This window comes from Pocillopora verrucosa, chromosome 1 (assembly GCF_036669915.1).
Source record: "Pocillopora verrucosa isolate sample1 chromosome 1, ASM3666991v2, whole genome shotgun sequence".
Taxonomy (NCBI): domain Eukaryota; kingdom Metazoa; phylum Cnidaria; class Anthozoa; order Scleractinia; family Pocilloporidae; genus Pocillopora; species Pocillopora verrucosa.
The window spans coordinates 5,835,078-5,855,215 of NC_089312.1; the positions used below are offsets into that span (position 1 = coordinate 5,835,078).

General features: G+C 38.4%; 1 pseudogene; it reads left to right on the forward strand.

Moving 5' to 3' along the window:
• The first annotated feature begins 17,947 nt into the window (after window positions 1-17,947).
• LOC131795811 (uncharacterized) lies at window positions 17,948-18,570 on the forward strand (annotated as a pseudogene).
• Window positions 18,571-20,138: the final 1,568 nt, after the last annotated feature.

Sequence of the window (20,138 nt, forward strand, 5' to 3'; positions counted from 1 at the left end):
TGTAATTATTTATCAAATCTTGAGAAACCAGTTTCTCAAGAAAACACTTATTTTGTAGGTCGCTAGGCGGAAACAAGATTAAGAAGTTGCGTGGTGATTTATTTACTCCATTAGTGAAGCTACGGACTCTGTAAGTCAGGAAGCTCATTTTTATATCGATCTACCTTAACTTGAAAGGATATGAACTTTTGCTTTAGATATTTCCACGCAAGTAACAAAAGGAAAAACTTGCACTTCGCGCCCGACTCGCGCTTGCCTCCGTTCGCTTGAAAACCCAAAAAATCACGCCAGTTCTGAAGGCTAAATGCTGACCTAGATATCGCTTTATTTTTCTTGTTGGTATTTGTATTGCATCCAGAACCTAGAGCCTGATTATTTCCGAGGGTAAAGATCAGAATTCAGATTCCGATGAATTTGAAAACGATCGATACACCAAAGAATGTTAGCTAACACCTTGAGTAGGATTTGATTGATTGCGTGAACATTGTCAAAACGCTAAAGAAAAAACAAAGCCCATGTTGGTAAAATTGCCCTATGGAACTGTGATCTGCGTTCTCAGTTTTCGTTTACCCGCCAAAGTCGCCAGGTTATTTTGGAAGCTAATGAAGCAAAAAAGTGAGAGATTAGAGATGTCTTTAACTTACTGTATGGCAACGATACGTATCCTTTAGAACTTTAATTTATGGAAAGCCGATAAGTGTAGCCATCTTGCATTTGTGTGAGAACTTTGCAGCTTATTCTACCTTGTCTCTGAATAAGCCCTTTTAGTGGTTTGATTCTTTTTCTCTGGGGAGACCGATTTAATTTTATCCTTAAAAAAAAAACAGCTCGGTTTAAATAGAGTTAGTAGTCCCCTCTTTTAACTCTGGCCTATACTCTTCTTGTAATTCCATATTTGAGTAGAATGCGATCGCAAGTTTACACGTTTAGCGTGCTTTACAAGCTTTATGACTAAATAATTAGTTTAAAATGCATGTAGTAAAAAATGCATGCAGTTAAAAGGATGCACGCGCGCAACACGCAAACTGCGTGTCACTACACGCATTTGCAAGTGTGAGTGTAAGATGCGTGTAAATTACACGAAATCAGTCAACTACAACTCATTAAATGTGTTTACTGAGACGATTGGATCTACATTCATCCGTAAATACTTAACGAGTATCAGCAAGTTACTAGACTTTGTTGGGTTTCTTAATTCTTAGTTGCTGAAACCTTTGTTTCTATTGCGGAATCGTAACAGCTAACACGTGCTTGCGTAGAGGGGATCATGACGTTTACTGCTGTTTCCGTCGCTGCCGAAACAGCGTAACCGGATCACTTTTCAACATGTTTCCGCCAGTATTCAGTTGAAAGCAACATGTGTTTCCGGTGACGTAATCTCTTGATGACGTCAGCGGAAACAAACGAAAACTTCTCCGAAACCCCTTTGTTGCATGTTTCCATCGCGCATCTACACTCATGTAACATTTACTTGGAATGAGCTTTGGAAAAATTTCTTTAATACAAGGACACATTGCTCTGTTGTCTTTTGCCTGGGAAAGTTTTTCTTCCGCCCATTTTCTTTTCGGCGTATATAATCATGTTTTGTACCCGACCTAAGCAGTACAAAATATAGTAGAGAGACTTGAAATATTAGCTTGCATCACTTCCGCTTTTCATCAGACAGTCTTTTTCCTATTGCGACGAGTTCACATTTTTCCAGAACCCTCCAATAACGCCAACACTAGACACATCCACTTGAAGTAGTATAGGCAACTGAGGACTGAAATGACACAAAACAGGGCCCTGAGCGATAAACTTCTTGGACTCAACAAAAGCTTTGCCATGTGAGTCAGTCCACTGGAAGGGAACGTCTTTGTAGGTGAATTTTCTTAAAGCCTTGACCACATCACTCAAGTTTGGAGAAAACTTTGCCAGAAAATTCAGCATTCGGCATACTGAAAATTGCTTCTGCTATGGTTAGGGCTGGGCTGACACCTTGAAGTTGAGCTGGAATCCCGTAAAAATCACTTTTGGGGTTTTAAACTTCTACCTGGCTGGGTTGAGCTCGAGTTCCACTTGTTGCATTCGCAGCAGGAAATTGCGAAGATTCTCACCATGATCTTTCTCGGCCTCCTCCTGTGTTATTCCACATTCATATTTAAGAACACGATCCGCAATGTTACAGAGACCTTTTATTCCTGCCAGGGCTTACTGCTGTCTCGTTTGATATTCCTCGTTTCGCTAGACACTCGCTAGGGCAGACGTCGCCACCAGTACCAGCCAAAAGGAGTATGAGAGATTTTGGCTAAGCTTCATTAGTGAAGTATTAGTAAAGTATGTTGGTGAAACCAGATATCGCATCAGCTACCACAAAATAATTTGCACCATTCAGTTGTGGCAAAATGTCCTCAAAACGGGGAATTTACCTTTTCGGCGTTCGATTTAGTGTAATGTCACGTCACTTTTGTTGTAAACAAACCGCGAAAGCTCGGACATTGGGTCAGCTACCCACGACCCGTGTAAGGACTCCGACATTTTGTTGTAGATAATTTACACTGTCGTGAAGCTTCTCTATACACAAAATTGATCTCTTTGTTGCGTAATATGTTTGATTATTTATCAAGCAAGTTGTTATTTCACTACCGCCAAAGTAGATGCGAAGAATGTAGCAAGAAGCGTAAACAAAATAAGAACCGATTTCAACGCTGTCAATGTGGCAGAACTTTAAAAATATTTCGAGGAATCGGGGGATTTTAGCGAGCAGATAGTTGAAAACTTCGATCGTGGAAATCGTCTCCGCAGTTGAAAAATTGGTTCTGCCAATGGATTCAAATTTCGAATAAGACGACACCACCTCTTCAAACCATTCTGTTAATCAGGAGATACAAATTCCCAAATCATCTTTCGTAAAGACTGTGTACAATGTGGACGCGTCGCTGCCGTTTGGATTGTAAGACATTTTTAGTCATTTGAGTACCACTCTACCGATTGGTCAGGGACTCGCCGCCTATATATCATTTTAAGATAAATTCCTATTCATCGATGGTTATGTGGAATCTTTGGTAACAACTCAGTTCAAACAAGAGGGTGTTCAGGTATATGTGGCTTAAGTGCAGCCTTTGAAGAAAGTCAAACGGACGAGGTAAAGGAATACCAAGATCTCTCTTTTATTCTTGTTTATTCTTGTACACATAGCTGTCTTTCTTGTACACGAACGACGCACTTCGATGACATGACCCTTTCCACCTTTGCCTTCTCAGCTTTTGTCTAACTGCTCCAAGAAAATGGAAAAACTTGAACGAATCGCCGATTAGACAGGATTGCGATATTGGTAATCGTTTTCTGAAGCATCATAAGTGCCTCTCTTTGTCGCAACCATTCTTTTGGTATACTTGGTGAACTGAAATCGTACTCGTTCATCGTGTATGAGTCGGTTTTAATTTAGGGAATCAAGGCTTGCTCGCGTTTCAGAGCGATTCGAGAGTACTAATTTCCATCACGCATACCTTTTACTAATCGAGTTCGAGGGCCGTACTGTAAGATACGGACCTAGTTTTTTTCCGCTGGGTTTATGGCACAAGCGCGAAGTGCACGGGAAAAACGAGGTTCTTTAACTTGCAGTACGGACCGAGAAAAACGAAGTAAGTACGATATTTACTATATCTCTTGATTCAAATAGAAGGGAAAAAGATTTTAGTTCAAGCGGAACGGCCAGTAATGATAAACGAGCGTCAAATCCTAAGCACGAGAATATTTTATTGGCTTCCAATAAAAACTGGACTTTGGGTCAAAAGTTCAAAATATTCGTTAATTACCCATGCGTAGTTTAGAATAATGCAAAATTACACGAAAGCAACAGTTTAAGTATACCAAGGTTTTCTGTAAGGAAGTGAGATAAAACGTTCTATAAGTAACACTCTTGTCGAGAGTTTTTTTTTTTATTCCTGAAATCTGCAAAGCACAACGCGTTTCTGTGTAAAGAGTGCGAACTACCGGCTAACTTTGTTCAATGTCAGTGTCAACGTCAAACAAATGAATGAATTTTATCAATTCGATCGAAAACAGCACAAGCACCTTTTTAACGATTAGTATCTGATTTTTGGTGATTTGTGGCGTTTTCATAGAAGTTGCAGGGTGCAGACTGAAAAAAAAGATTAAAGACGGGTTTACATTGACTCGATGTTTGTTGACGCGATGAAAGAAAGGCGTGGACTCGCTTGAGAACTGAACCTACTTTTTAGAGCTTTAGGAGCAATAAAAACGAGACGATTTAGACGAAGATAACTCCAATATGCAATTTGAAAGCTTAAAATACTGTCATTTTGCTTGTCGACACCTTTAAAGAACTTGCCTAGGAGCTTATCGAGAGCAGCAGCTGGTATGCTTATTACATTAGAATTTCCATCAAACTGCTGTTCGTAAAACTCTACAAACTTTTTGCACTCGTATTTTGACTTTTAAAAGTATTCGACGACCTTTCGGCTGCAATGGAATAATCTGGTTTACGACCCGAATTAAGTTCGTCGTAGATAGTCGTATTTCTCTACTTGCCGCTTGTCCTACTCAAAAACTCGAAGAATCCGACTCGAAAGATTGGGATATCTGCTTCTAAGTTTTGCTCTTTTTCCTCGTTGGCGAACTTTTCCTTAAGTCGGTTCGAATTTTTCTTGAAGCGATATTTTGGCGATCAAAACAAAATTTTGAATTTAGCGGGCCATGCAATGAAAAACGGCGCGCTAAATGGACTAATCATAGCGCACGTTCTACCCGAGAGATGTAACGAGGGGTTTTATTTGATAATCTACGAGCTTAATGCCCTGAAAATACCTGATCAGATACATCACTGTACGCACGCACAACTAGTTTGATTATTCCATGCCAAAGCGCTTTCTGCTACTGACTGAGAAGCAACGTCGTACTAGTGCACGTGTCAACCGGACTGAGGATGAATCACCACGCCCTCACCCAACTAACCGCCCTCGTTGGACTGTCCGCAGCGACTAATTCTATACATTTTCAGAACACATGACATTTCATAAATACCAGCTGTATGTTTTTCCTGATGTTCATTTGTTAAGTAAGGAATTTCAGGTATGTTATGTTCAAATGACAAGGACGACGAGCGAATATATACGTACTTTTCATATAATAAAAATTGTCACCGGTCGATCGATTGAAGAAAAGAAGAAGAATAAAATGAATTGATTGAAGCTGTAAAGAAATATAGTTCTTGTATATGTGTGATTGTACATAGTACGGAGCATAGATTTCACAAACGTACGGTATAAAAGTCTGGTAGGGGTTATATAAAACCGCACGATCAGAACATATTTACCTGTCATGTAATGAAAAAGGAAGATCACGAATAACGAGTGCTGAAAGAGTCCGATAAATAGAGGAAACAAGAAAAAAAGTGTTTCTGGAACAAAATCTAGTGTTTCCGTCCACTCTAGATCTGAATTCGTCAGCAGAAATAAGACAAAAATCTGTTTCCGAAAAGTAACCCAGTATTTCCGTCGACGTTCTGTCTTATTACGTCTACGGAAACAAGAGAAAAACGTGTTTCCGGAACGTGACCTTGTATTTCCGTGAACGTTTAGGTATGATGACGTCGACGGAAATATAAATAATTCATGTTTCCGCCACGTTACTATGTGTTTCCGCACATGTTAACATGAAGTTACATTTGCGGATACATTTGTTTTTTTTCCTTCAACTGAAACCTGACGGAAACATGTAAAAATGTGGTACGGTTCCGCTGTGACCGCAGCAACGGAAACACGAGTAAACGTCACCAAACCGACAGCGGAAACGCGTGTTGAGCATCGTGTTTCCGCAAGGTTTTCACATATTTCTTCCACGTTTCCGTTTACGGATTCTTGATATTTCTTCCTGTGTATATTATTCGCATCTACTTTAGCGGTAGCGAAATATCAACTTGCTTGATAAATAATAAAACATATAATACGAAAGAAATCAATTTCGAGCAAAGAAAAGCTTCACCACAGCTAAGAGTTGTCATAGGCGAATAAGATTGCTTTGCTGTGGGTGAGATAGTTTTTTTCGTCTGCCCTAGAGGGATCAACGATTGAGCAATTCTATCTGGTGGTGTGTTGCATGTGGAGGTAGTGTCTAACTGCACCAGGATTGATTTGCTTAGGTCCTTGGTCACATCCAGTTCCAAGGGGCTGGACAATTAACGCCCTAGGGCCTCGCCTATTGGATGTTGTGAAGTGCTGTAGACAGTTTGGGCATATATTTCTGGTTTGATATCAACCTTAAGGAGATCAGTTTCATACTCCTCCCCTGAACTTTTTTCGGGTTCTTTGTTACCAGCGATGGAGGAACGGAAAGCTGCCAAAGCTTTGCCTTTTGCCTGCCACTTTAGCCTTTGGTCCGCTTCTTCTGCTGTTTCTTCGGCAGGAGTCTCGCTGTCTTACCATCCATTGAGCTCGCGCTAATCTTTGAACATATGAATGAACTTTTCACAATTTCTTCGTGGATCTTCCGTGGATGAAAACTGCGGGAGTTGACCGCAACCCCCTGTCCAGGACATTTTAAAAAATGTTGTTTTGAAGGACAATTTTACCTTTATCTTCAAATCACTGTTTTTACAATTTACCAGAAAGCAGATTTCAATCGTTCAAAATTTCATTTAAATTCATTTACCTTTCATGGAGTTTTTCCCCTTACACAAGACCACATTTTTTGTAGCGACTCATACAGGGGATCAGTTAAATTTTATCGCGATACAACCCAAATCCTCTGACTCCTCGCCTCCGCCCATTCAGGTGATAAGTAATGACTGGTAACTAAGGTCATTGGCTTTGTACTTTGCACCTTTACACGTTCGCGACGTGGAAAGAAACGACAAGGGCGCACCCAAACCAGTCGCTAGACACTTTAATCTTCCTTATCATTCATTACAACATATGGCAGTTTGTGGCCTTTCCTTACATCTTAGTAGTTCGGAAAGCCGCAAAACACCAGAACAAAAATTTATCTTCCAAATCGGCACTCTTAATCCCCACGGTATCAACGAGCGCTTTTCATTCAACTAATTTATTCTTGTTTTCTTGTCACCATATTCCCACCAATAGCGTAGCTCCTCTTTCTGCATATAAACCCACACACAACCCACAATTCCACCAATCGCTCTGACGAAGGGCTTACGCTCGGAACATCACCTTTTTTACCCTATACGGTGGCCAATTAACGTTTTTAACTCAGTTGTTAACACTAAATTATCTGCTATACTCTCCCACCGACGCAGCACCACAGTTTCTTTAGAAACTTACCCCCTTTACTAAACATTGGTTTCAAATTTTAATTGCCCTGAAGTCCACGCGTTGCAGAGGGTCCAATTTACAGCTCATAATGGCAGGATCCAAATCCTACACCCCAACTGGTATATTTGCCAAGGCCCGCTTCCAAATTTTAAGAGAAATTCCATGGCCATTGTTTTTAGTGGGGATGGGATTTCTATTAAAATTTTATTAATCCTGCTAACTTCAAAAAAGGTTCAGAGGTTCCCACTTCCCCCCTACCACTTTGCTCAAAATAAACATTCCCACTTTGAGAACATATTGTAACATACATATTTGTAAGGGACTAATAGAGATCCTATCACACCCTTGAAGCATTAAAATTGTTAAAATTGAGGTGGCAGGATTCAAATTCTATATCCCAACTCGCAAATTTTCCAAAGTTAACAAGTACCATAGCAAAATCAACAAATTCCCACCTCCTCCTTCCCACTCCCCCCTCCCACTTTGAGAACATATTGTTAGTTGTTGAGATCAAAATCGAACAAATCACATCGCTATTTACCAAAACTCGGTTTTAAATTTTAATTTCCCATTTGCCCATGCGATCGGCTGCATTCAAAAACAGATTTCAATCGTCACTAGTTCCATTGAAACTCACCTTTTATGGAGCCTTTCCCCGAACGCAAGCGATTATTAGGAAAAAATAATCAATTCGGACTTTTTTTTCATACAATGAATGCCCAAAATAGACATTCCCACCTCATCCCTCCCACTTTGAGAACACATGTTTAGGTCAAACAGAGATATTTTGTTTATTACACTCGAATCATTTATAAACAGCATAGTGTCAAAACAAAGGTTCTCTTCTTTGCGAAAGTTTAAACTGTGTATTTGTAAAAAAATTGATTTCTTTGGAGCTGCCGATGTAAAATCAAAAAGAGGCATGATCCTCGCAGGTGAGCTGCAATTTTACCAACAGCAGAAAAGAAAACTGAGAAAAATTCAGGTTCGGACAAGATTTGAACCCAGGCCTCCCTCCAGAAGTAAATGTCAACTCCTCCGCCCTTATGCCTATTTACTTTTATAGGACGCTCCATAGCCCCTGAATATTTGCTTCAGTTATATTCTGGTCATTGTCCTTCAAATGTGTTTTTAAGTGCGTATAACAAAACATTTAAAAACATTTTATAGTCGAAACGAAGGCTCATTTTACTGCGCGACTTTTCGATATGAATTTGTAATGAAATAAGTTTCTTTTAACTTGCGGGTTAAAATAAAATCAAGACATGACCTTCGCAGGTGAGCTGTAATTTTACCAATAGCAGAAAAGTTGACTAAAACAAAAAATTCAGGCTCAGACGAGATTCGAACCTAGGCCATTACATTTCAAGACTAATAGTGGAACAAAATTTACCTAATTTTCTGTTTTGCTTTTCTTCGACATGAGCACTAAAAAAAACAAACAGCAGATGTGGACTTTTTTTTGCCGTACATTTCCAATACGCATCAGTAGATTCCCATGGGAGACGTAGTTTTCCAATAAAATAAGCAAAATTAAAGCCATAAATAGGCAAAATTAAAGCCATAAAGCGAAACAGCTCATATCCAGTGCGAATGACTTACAGCGACTTACGGCGCTTTATTTAGGCAAATGCGGCAAGCGTAGTACATAGCTAAATATGCCTCGTTTTTTAAAGCCGTGGAGCGGAACAGCCCATATAAAACGCGAATGACTTGAAAGATACCTCGTTCTTTAGGCGCGGAAAACTTAAAATATTGTTTTTCAAGCCTTAAGAAAAAAGAACGCGCTTAACACAAGAATATGAAGTACAGTATACGGGATATATGCCTCGTTCTGAAAGCTCTGACGCAAAACAGCCCATAAACAGAAATACAAAATTGCACAATGTCAGCTACCAGAGATCACTCTCTCAAACTATGTCTGCGTTTTCCTGTTAGTCAGTAAGAAAGTCCTGAACTATTAAACAGCCCGTTTCAAGCGCAAATGACTTGAAAGATGCCTCGTTCTTCAAGCGCGGAATACTTCAAATCTCGTTATTTAAGCCTAAAAAAAAAAAAACACACTTAACACAGAAATATGAAGTACAGTATACAGGAAATATACCTCGTTCTGAAAGCCCTGACGCAAAACAGCCCATAAACAGAAATATGAAATTGCACAATGTCATTTACCAGAGATCACTCTCTCAAACTATGTCTGCATTTTCCTGCATTCATTTTATTTTACTGACAATCGATATGTCGAGTAGTTCGAGAATGGAAAAGTTGCCGTCGAGTTACTCTTCCGAGTCAGCTGAGTGAAAGGTATTGCATAAAAAAAAATAGATAATAAAAATAAAAAAATAAATAAAAACGTTCATTTTCTTCATTTGGTTAATTTCACATAATTCCGTCCATTCCAAATACGCTACTAGTCTGTTTCAAGAGGGGAAATTTGTCGAAATCGTATTGCGGGTATCGGTCTTTTTAACCTCTCGAGTTCGCGCCCCTTTTCGTCCTGGCTTTGTTTCGGTTATTTATCTCCTCTAAATGTTTCATGATGAGAAATTGACCACTTTATAATTATTTCCTTAAACCATACAATACAAAAGCGTTTGAACACAGAGTTGAGTTCAAATAGAGTTTGCTTGTGAAGTGTCTTCAGCGGTCTTGCAGCCGAGGTTTAGTGAAGTAACCATTAAATCAGTATCTTTTTTTCGGTTTATCGAATTGACGATCGCGTCAAATTTATCACTACCCTACATCACTCAAGGGCATCGTTTCATACTGCCCAAAAGCCCAGCACGTTGGAGATTGCCTTCGTCTGTATTTTTCTGAACAGACCTTTTATTTCAGTGCAGATCGGTTTTGCACACTGGAGTAAATTAGTAAGTTAAAGGGAAGGATAGACCTCAAAAATTTAGAATACTCATAAAAAGTATTGGAAAAATTGTTGTAAGGTTAGCCCTGAAAATGTTTGCCATTAGGGCCCGATGATTTCCAAGGGTAAAGATCAGAATTCAGATTCCGATGATTTTGAAAACGATCGATACACCAAAAAGTGTAAGCCAGCACCTTGAGTAAGGTTTTATTTCAAAATTTGTAGGATTAACTAAAAAGTTGCGTGAACATTGTGAAACGCTAAGGAAAGGAAAGCCTATGTTAATAAAATTGCCCTATGGATCTGTGATCTGCATTCTCAGTTTTCGTTTACCCGCCAACATCGCTTGGTTATTTTGGAAAACTAATGAAGCTGAATGGTGGGAGATCAATGATGTATGGCAACTATATGTATCCTTTAGAACTTTTGATAATGAAAAGCCTATTAGTGTAGCCATCTTGAGTGAGAACTTTCCATCTTATCCTATCTTGTCTCTAAACTTGCCCTTTTTTTGTTTGTGTGACACTTATGCCTTCATTTTAGTCGTAATTGAAGTGATGTGCGTTTTCTCTGGGGAGACCGATTTTTGAGCTTTTAGCGCAAAAACCATTGAATTAGGGTGTAAAATAATTTTATCCTTTAAAAAACAGCTTGGTTAATACACAGAGTTAGTAGTCCGACCTTCTAACTCTGGTCTATACTTTTTTGGTAATTCTATATTCGAGTAGAAATTGACACTATTTGCGTGCTTTACTAGCTCCATGACCAAATAATTAGTTTAAAATGCATGAAGTTAAAAGGCTGCACGCGCGCAACACGCAAACTGCGTGTCATTACACGCACCTGCAAGTGTGAGTTTGAAAAACATATAAATTAGACAAATCATTTAACTAACTTAGTTTATAAAATAATTCAAATAGTACGCGCGCTCTGATTGGCCATAAAACCATTTTACATGAGCGTACGCAAACACGGTTTTTGGTCCTCTTTCATTAGTTATTTTAGAAAAGAAATGTAAAATGGTTTCAGTGTTTACATAGCCTATGTAAACACGGAAACCATTTTATATTTCTTCGATACACATTGAACTTGTGTAATGAGACAATTGGATTCACAATTTTTCGCAAGATTTTTGACGAGCACGAGCATATATAACTACACTTTGATGGGTTTCTTACGAATTAGAAATGCGAGTATCAAGACTTAAAAGATTAACTTGCACTGCTTCCGCTTTTCTTCGAACAGTTTCTTCCGATTGCCACGAGTTCACTCGAAGATTTGAATTTAATGATCATAAAATGGAATTTTTGAATTAAAAACAAACCAAAATTTTGGAGCACTCCCGCCGATCAAAATCATTAAACAAATCGCACAATATTGGGAGTCGCCGGGCTTCTCGTTTCATTGGTATGCACCACTTGCAGCTAATCAGCATATTTTTAATGTCAGATTAAGTACGTCAGACCACAATTCTCTAATTGTAGCAAGTGTTTAAATGTCGAGTAGAACGCGATCGCAAATTGACACGTTTAGCGTGCTTCACTAGCTCCATTATCCGGCTTGATGATTGGTTAAAAATGGGTGCAGTTAAAAGGCTGCACGCGCGCAACAAGAAAACTGCGTGTGAGTACACGCACTTGCAAGTGTGAGTGGGAGATGCGTGTAAATTACACACATCATTCAGCTAGAACTCATTAAATGTATGTACTGAGACAGTTGGATTTACATCTATTCGTAAGATTATTGAATAGCATGAGCTAGTAAATGCACTTTGTTGGGTTTTTTATGAATGAGAAATGCGAGTGTCGGGACTTCGAAGATTAACTTGCACCTCTTCCGCTTTCCTTAAAGGTTTCTCCCAATTGCATGAGTTGACTTGAAATCTGAATATGCTGATTATGGAATGAAGTTTTTGAAGAAAAAAAAACTGTGAAGCGCTTCCCCAATCACAATCATTAATGCTTCGATGAAAGTTTTGATGTGCTTTTTAAAATTCGTTGCCAGGCGCGTTACCAAATTTTTCTTGATGTCTGTTCTCTAAATCTCAAATTCAGAACGCACAAAATTAATTTGTTTGCGTGTGTGCTGCGGGCTAAATGCTCACCTAAAATATCGTTTTTGCTTCTTATTGGGATTTGGGTCGCATTAGTTACCTCAGCCTCCTGTAACTATTCGATCACGTATGTTATCCTGTCTAATCTTTGACCAAATTTTCATACACATCCACAGATCGTTAAGCATAAACGATATCAAGAAGTTGTCTAATAATTTGTTTGCTGAATTATTCAACCTGCAAACCTATTAGCTTTACTTTAACTGTTCAAGGATTTTATTAAAACACATGTTCCTACATGAATAATGAATATCACACAGTTTCTAGAACTCTAAGCTAATGGCATAGCAGGTGGCGTAATACACAAAACGATCGCAATGCTACATCAGTTAACAACTCAAGTTCGAGATAAAGACAAATATAATTGGAAACATAGTGTTCTTAACAATATCAAGTAATCGGCAAATAGAGACACTTGCATTTTAAAGAGCATTAAAGAAACGTCTGAACAACCCGTACTGGATAATGATGGATAGAAAAAATCATAATATGATCCCCTCACCTCTGTAGAGAGAAAAACGACAACAATAAGGACAACAAGGACAAAAACAGCAAAAAAAAACATTAAAGGCTCATTTAAATGATCTTTGTATTCTTCTTATTAGGATTTGAATTCTATCCAGTTCTTTAACCTGCTGTAACTATTTAATCACGCTTTTTCATATGCCTAATCTTTGTAGTTACTTCTCTGGCAACCAAATAGAAAATCTACCGCCTGGAGTCTTCGCTAACAACACCGAGTTGACTCACCTGTAAGTAAAACATTTGTAGCTTCATATTTGATACTATCGATACTATTTTATTTAAAACTTTAAAAATTGTGTTTTGTACAACACTTATTGTTATATTTTGTAAGCAACTAATGTTGATTCCATTCCACCTATAATACAACACACGTTAAACTGTGAAGATCTAAATTCAGATTATTCAGAACATATTTTTACCCAGTCCAGGGTAGTAACATCATTAATAGCATTTCCAAAGTTATCCCTACCATTACTTTTTATATTGTCGAGAAGGACATGATTTATCTTTTATCTTTAAATCACGTTTCTAAACTTCACCAGAGATCATATTTCGATTGTTCCTTATCTCGTTACATTTACCTAATTTTCTGTTCTGTTTTTCTTTGACCTAAGTAGTTAAAAAAAAGGGAAAAAAAGGAATAAACGAAATATGCCTCTTCTTAAAGCCATAGAGCGAAACAGCTCTTTTCAAGCGTGAATGACTTGAATTTATACCTTGTTTTTTCAAGCCTTTTAAGCAAAACAGCGCTTTACGTTAACATATGCAGTATGCATGAAATATGGCCCGTTTTTTAAGCCATGAAGCTAAACAGCTCATATCATGCCTCATTCTTAAAGCCCTAAAGCAAAACAGCCCATTTCAAGCTCGGAAGACTTGATACATATTGTGTTCTTCCAGCCATTTAGACAGAACGGTACTTAACGCAGAAAAATTGGATGCACCTTAAGTAAAATATGCCTCGTTCATAAAGTCATGAAGCAAAACTACTCATTTCAAGGGCGGATCACGTGAAGCATATCGTGTTCTTCGACCCATTAAGCGAGACCGCGTTTTGCACCGGCATGTGCAGTATGCGTGAAATATGCCTTTTTCGCCAGACCATGAAACGAGATTGTTAGATATTGAATTCGATAGAAGTAAAATCTGTTCTATTATCTTCTATTCGAGGTGAACGAAGCTGGTAAACAGAAATATGAAATTGCACAATGTCAGTCACAACAGATCACTCTCTCAAATTATGTCAGCATTTTCCTGCATTCCTTTTATTTTTATGACAATCGATATGTCGAGTAGTTCGAAAATTGAAAAGTTGCCATCGAGTTACTCTTCCGAGTCAGCTGAGTGGAAGGTATTGCATGAAAAAAAAAATGGCAAACGTTCATTTTCTTCATTTGGTTAATTACACAGAATTCTGTCCGTTTTACATACGCTACTACTTTGTTTCAAGTGTGGGAATTTGTCAAAATCGGATTCCGGGTATTGGCCTTTTTTGGTACTTCCTGAAAATGTTTCTCATTAGAGCCCGATGATCTCCAAGGGTAAAGATCAGAATTCAGATTCCAATAATTCTGAAAACGATCGCCGGATACACCAAAAAATGTAAGCCAGCGCCCTGAGTTAGATTTGATTTCAAAAGTTGTAGAAATTAATCACAGCGATGCATGAACATTGGGAAAACGCTAAGAAAAGAAAGGCCCAGGTTAATAAAATTGCCCTATGGAGATGTGATGTGCGTTCTCAGTTTTTTTTTTTTTTTTTTTTTAGCCAAAGTTGTTGGGTAATTTTGGAAAACTAATGAAGCTGAATATAAAAAGATCAGAGGGCTCTATAACGTACTGTATAGGAATTATAATTATGTATCCTTTAGAACTTTTAATAATGAAAAGCAGATTGAGGTAGCCACCTTGTCTCTCACACTTATGCATTCGTTTTAGTCGTTAGTGATGTGATGTGCGTTTTCTCTGGGGAGACCCCTTTTTTAGCTTTTAGCACAAAAACCATTGAATTGCAGTGTGCGGTGTAAAACAATTCTATCCTTAAAAAAAAAAAAAAAAAAAAAAAAAAAAAAAGCTTGGCTTAAACAGAGTTAGTAATCACCTCTCCAACACTGGTTTATACTTTTGTGGTAATTCCATAGTCGAGTAGAACAGGATCGCAAATTGACACATTTAGCGTGCTCTACTAGCTTTATGGCTAAATTAGTTAACTGTAACGCTTCTTTTGATGTTTTCTTCACGGACGACGAGATGGCGAGGTGCTACACGCCAGGAACTAAAGGTAAAGAAAATGAGGAATTCGAAGATGAAGGAAAAAACTCTAACACAGTTTTAAATGATGGACAATAAGTCGAGATATTCCTTCATGTTTGGCGAATTAGTTGCATTGGATATTGAGTATCGTATATCGGCCGGGCGTATCGGTGAGCTAAAAAGCCTTAAAGCTTAGGACGTACTTCTTGTACAAATCGAAAGCAACTTTAACTTTAAGAGGCGTGTTATAAAATTGGCGCGGTCTCTGTGCTAAATTGTGCAAAGTTGCAAGCATTTATTTACTGACCACCTTCTTCTAACAAAGCTGACGACATGAGCATTGAAGCGAGCATCGAAAGGGTTCATTTATTAAATAAGGAAACTTTGATTGTTTCCGATATCAACATCGACTTCAGAGAGAAACTGGGCTATGGTAAACATCACCTTGCAAAAGGACTTCGTAATTTGCATTCCAAACAGCTTGTAGATTTCATTACACGCCCCGTGAATGGCGCTGAATGTGATCCGTGTAACTATCATCCAATTTCAGGGTTACCGGTTTTGTCTAGAGTCATTGAGCGCCATATGCACAATACGTTATGCACTTTTCTCTGCGATAATAACTTGATTTTTTCAAGTCAGTCCGGTTTTCGAAAAAACCTCAGAACTGAAACTGCCCTCATCAGGATAATCGATGAACTATTTAATTTGGACAAGGACAGGGTCTCTGGAGTGGTGCTTATTGACTATTGCAAAGCATTTTATATTGTCGACCATGAACTATCACTGAAGAAACTGGAGGCATATGTCGGTCTTATTTGAATGGAAGGAAGCAAGTAGTTCACCTGAGTGGAAAGGAGTCAAGTAAGGCGCCGATGAAACATGGAATTCCTCAGGGAAGTATTTTAGGCCCACTATTCTTCATACTATTCAACAACGATCCACCAGTGCATGTCAGTTCACAAGTAGACCTCTATGCTGATGATTACTTGAACTTAAACTTTCACTAAATATCTCCGCAAATGAAATATGTCACTGGGCCGACTCAAATAAACTCCCAATCAACAAGTCAAAGGCTAAAGTCTTAACGATCACCAGAAAGTGCCTGGCGTCTAACATCAATGATGAACTTGTTGTCCACTCCAACTTGCTGTCGCAACACGCAAACTGCGTTCGTTTTTTACACGCAATTGCACGTCTGACTGTGAGTTGCGTGTAATTTACACGAAATCAGGCAATTACAATTCATCAAATGTTTTAACTGAGACAATTAGAAGGAAAATTATTCGTAACATTTTTGACGAGCATCAGCCAGTAATATAACTACACTTTGTTGGGTTTCTTATTAATGAAAATGCGAGTGTAAAGGTGGCTGGTACCAGTTTCCTCGCGGGGGAGTTGGTCACTCTCATGCGTCACGCGAGAGAAACGCGCGAAGGAAGCGCGAGATTTGAAAGGCGAAAAATTCAAAACAAATATGGCGGCGCGAGGCTTTTTTCGGTCTACGCATCTTTTGTCTTATTTTGTAAAAAGTTTGCCCACCAGAGTGTATTTGATGTATTCAACGGCCACTGCGTATGTAGGAGACAGAAACGAAAATAAAGAAGATGATTCTCGGCGACATAAAGGACTCAAGTGAAAGAAAATCTGCCAGAAGAAGAGAAAGACTGGGAACCTACAAGGAAAATAAAAACGAGGTCACAACAGGTAAGTTATGTGTTGCATCGCTGTTGCATTTTGGCTGGTTCGACTGAGATTTGTTTCGTTTTCTTCTTTCCTTTTCTTCTTTTGATTCTTGATAATCAAATACCCGAAATCAAATAGCTAAGCAAAATTTTATCATTACAGCACACTAAATATGAGGTTGATATTTGTGGTAAAAGACTGATTGAACTTCCAGTTCTTCGAAATGAGTTGAAATCTTGCTCAAGCTGCAAAAGAGGTAAAGAAATATTTCTCTCAAAAAGAATAAAAAAAAAGACACACAAAACAAAATAAGTCGTTAAAAATAATAGATCTTTTTATAAATCTCATATAAGTATATTAAAATGTTTGTCTCTGGTATTGTTGTGTAAGGTGGGTAAAATAATTTTTAGGTAAAATAAAATATTTTAAAATATTACTAGTATTGTTTAACACAGTGCAGGAAACTTTTTTTAGCTATTGAGTATGGGCATTTAGACAGGCTCAAATATGACTTTTCTTGCTGGTCAAATTTCAGAGTACAATATCTTACCTCCTGTCATCTTGAACTTCCACTTTCTTAAATTGTTTGCTTTCCTCAAACTATTTGCTTCTATGCATAAATAAACCACTTTGATCACAAGGCCATTATTTTATTGCACCCACAGGTCCATTATCCCTTACAAACATTATGGAAGAAAAACAAAGTGGTCTCAGTAGTATCTTCAACATTAAATGCAGCTTCTGTAGTCACGTAAATGAAGTAAAATCTTCTGCTGAACACAGAGCTGGAAGCCATGGTCCTCTTGTTAACGATATCAACACAAGGGCAGTATTGGGATCCCTCCATACTGGCATGGGGAATACCCACCTATATAATTTACTCTCTAGAATGTACCAACAAAGAATCTTAACCTGATAAAAAGAAGAGAAAGAGAAGTTGGAAATGCCTTAGAGAAGGTTGCTACAGACAGCTGTAAATTTAAATTAAATTTAGAAAAAAAAATTGCCAAGAAATCTTCTGGTCTATCTGCAGACCATCTCCCTGGAGTAGCTGTCTCCTATGATATGGGTTGGCAAATAAGGGGAAGGGGACACAACTCTGCAACTGGTCATGGGGCTGCCATGGGTTTCACTGCTGGAAAAGTTGTGAGTTATATCACAAGATGCAAGATGTGTCGAGTATGTAGCCATAACAAATTAACTGGGAAAGAAATAAAGCATGATTGTTGAAATAATCACTATGGTCATCGAAATCAATGGAGATGTTGCTTGTGAACTGTGGAGAAAAGCTCCTCAATCTGGAGTCAAATTTTCAATTTATGTAGGGGATGATGACTCAACAACCCTTGCAGACATAAAGAACAAAGTCCCTCATGGTGTTGAGAAATGGTCTGATGTTGGTCATGCCAAGAAATCCCTCAATACCAGACTATACAATCTTAGAGACTGCTTCAAAGGATTGAATTGCTCAATTCTCAGTTCAAAGGTTTTAAATTACATCACTGAGTGCTTCAGTTTTTGTGTCAGCCAAACGTGGGAGATCCTGAATCTTTAAAGCAAGGTCTCAAAAACATTATTCCCCATGCCTTTGGGGAGCATACATGTTGTAATGTTTCATGGTGTGGTTTCAAGCCAAATCCTGTTGCCTACAAACATACAGACTTGCCAAATGGCAAAGATCTCTTTGGAGATTCCCTAAAAATAGCCTTAAGTGACATTCTGGACGAATATTCTACTGACATTGTAGTGAACAAACTGACCCCACGTGCTAATTCACAGAGAAATGAAAGTCTTAATAGCACCAATGGTTCTTAGAACTCCAAAACTCGTTTTTATGGAGGAAGTGAAAGTAATGATTTTTGAGTAGCATGTGGGGTGGCACAAACCAATATTGGATACAACCACATTGGAAAAACATTAGAGATTCTTAATATTGAGCTTGGTTCTCTCTATGAAAGACATGCTAAAGGAATGGACAAGAAGGTTTTTTATGACAAACAACAAAAAGAAAAAAAGAAATTCAAGAGAAGGCATAACCAGTTATCTTAACAAAAAAACCTCACAAACACTCAGGAGGGAAGTCAGTGAAGGGGTCACCTATGAGTCTTCAGCAGGTCTAAATTTGGACCCAACAAATCATCAAACAGGGTCACAAAATGTATTTGAAATGCCTACAGAAATATCACTCACTGAGCTAAAAGGATATGAAGAAATAACACCACTCCACACTATAAGGCCAAAGATTGTGCACTTACAATATGATTCAAAACAGAAATATCAATTCGTTATCTTTGACACATAAACGACTTGCACAGGGAAGCTAGCTGAGATGTGCAAACTGTCTGCTGTAAGTGGAAATGGGAAACATGAATTCTCCATTTACATTCTCCCAAAAGCAACATAAGTTACAGTGCCTACCTTGTCAATGGCCTGACCATAAAGACCATAAAAGGAGTAAGGACATTGTGCCAAGGAAACATTCCTGTCGAAAGTATAACCATAGAGGAAGCACTTGGTGACTTCCTGACTCTTATAACTAAAGTCAAGTCTTCTGAGTGACATGAAAATCAAATAACTGTTTTAATTGGTCATAATTCGGCAACGTTCGATGTCCCTACTCTCCTGAGAAATAGTGATGAAAACTTCAAGGATGGCATTACTGTCATGAATGTCTACTTTGCGGATAGTCTACATCTGATGAAAAAACTGATTAAAAACAAACATAAAGCACTTGAGCTCGATTCTAGTGGATACTGCAAACCAAAGCAAAGCAACTTTTACAACCATTTGTTCAAGGAACAATTTGACGCCCATGATGCTTTAGAAAATGTCAGGGCGCTGAGAAAAATTCTTTTTGGATCGTCATTAAGCCTCTCCAGGAAAAACATCGTTGAGAATTCCAGTATCATCAGTGCTCCCCACGGAGTGGCAAACATGCTCTACCTGGATCAACGCCACGAACTTCTTCTAACATTCAGTGACAACTTGTTCAACGTAACCGACACCAGACCAATTAAAAGATCAATGGCACAAAACATTGCTGACAGTGATCCCTCTTACGATGACCTTCACAAACTGTACACAAGGTTACAAGGTTTGGTAGAAGAGGACTAGTCGCCATATTGTCTAATCCACCAACAACTTCATCGGCGAAGACAACACGAATCACACGGACGAAGAGGATATTGGCCGCCATAGTTAGACACTTCGAAGAAACCAGGAACGAAGAATAAGGAGAGATGCCCGAAAAAATCTCAGGCATAACGTTTTACCTATTAGAAGACTCACAATCTCTAAACAAACATTCCGATCGAAGCGCCAACCAACACGTGTTTTCCATTTCAAACTTTCGCTCGTTGTTTTTCAATAAAAATATGGCTAATATAGTCAGAAGCTGGAAGTATATCTTTCAAGGTGGGCCCGGAAGGCTG